Raw genomic sequence first — 381 nt, forward strand, 5'->3', positions numbered from 1 at the left:
TTGTACTATTAGGAGTTCATGTGTGGATTTAGTTTCATTTTTTTCTAGCTCAAAATTCAGTTTGTTCCTTCAAATTGAAGATTTAATCCTCAAAAATTCTCATTTAGTGTGTACTTTAGGATTAGACTCTGCTGCAAGTGATAAAACACAAACCCCAAAAAACAACCACTAAATCAGAGTGGTTTACACAAGATAGAAGTTTATGTCTTTGTCACTTAAATTAGGTCATCCATGTGGTGTTTCATGGTATCAGGGGCTCAGGAACCCTTCTATTTTATTGCTCTACCATCCTCAGCAAGTAGCTTCTCTACTGACACTTAAACCATAACATCTGTATCCCAGCTACTGCAAGAAAAGAGTACGGAGAAGGGCCTACCTCCC

Source organism: Hipposideros armiger, unplaced genomic scaffold, assembly GCF_001890085.2.
Source record: "Hipposideros armiger isolate ML-2016 unplaced genomic scaffold, ASM189008v1 scaffold_366, whole genome shotgun sequence".
NCBI classification, from domain to species: domain Eukaryota; kingdom Metazoa; phylum Chordata; class Mammalia; order Chiroptera; family Hipposideridae; genus Hipposideros; species Hipposideros armiger.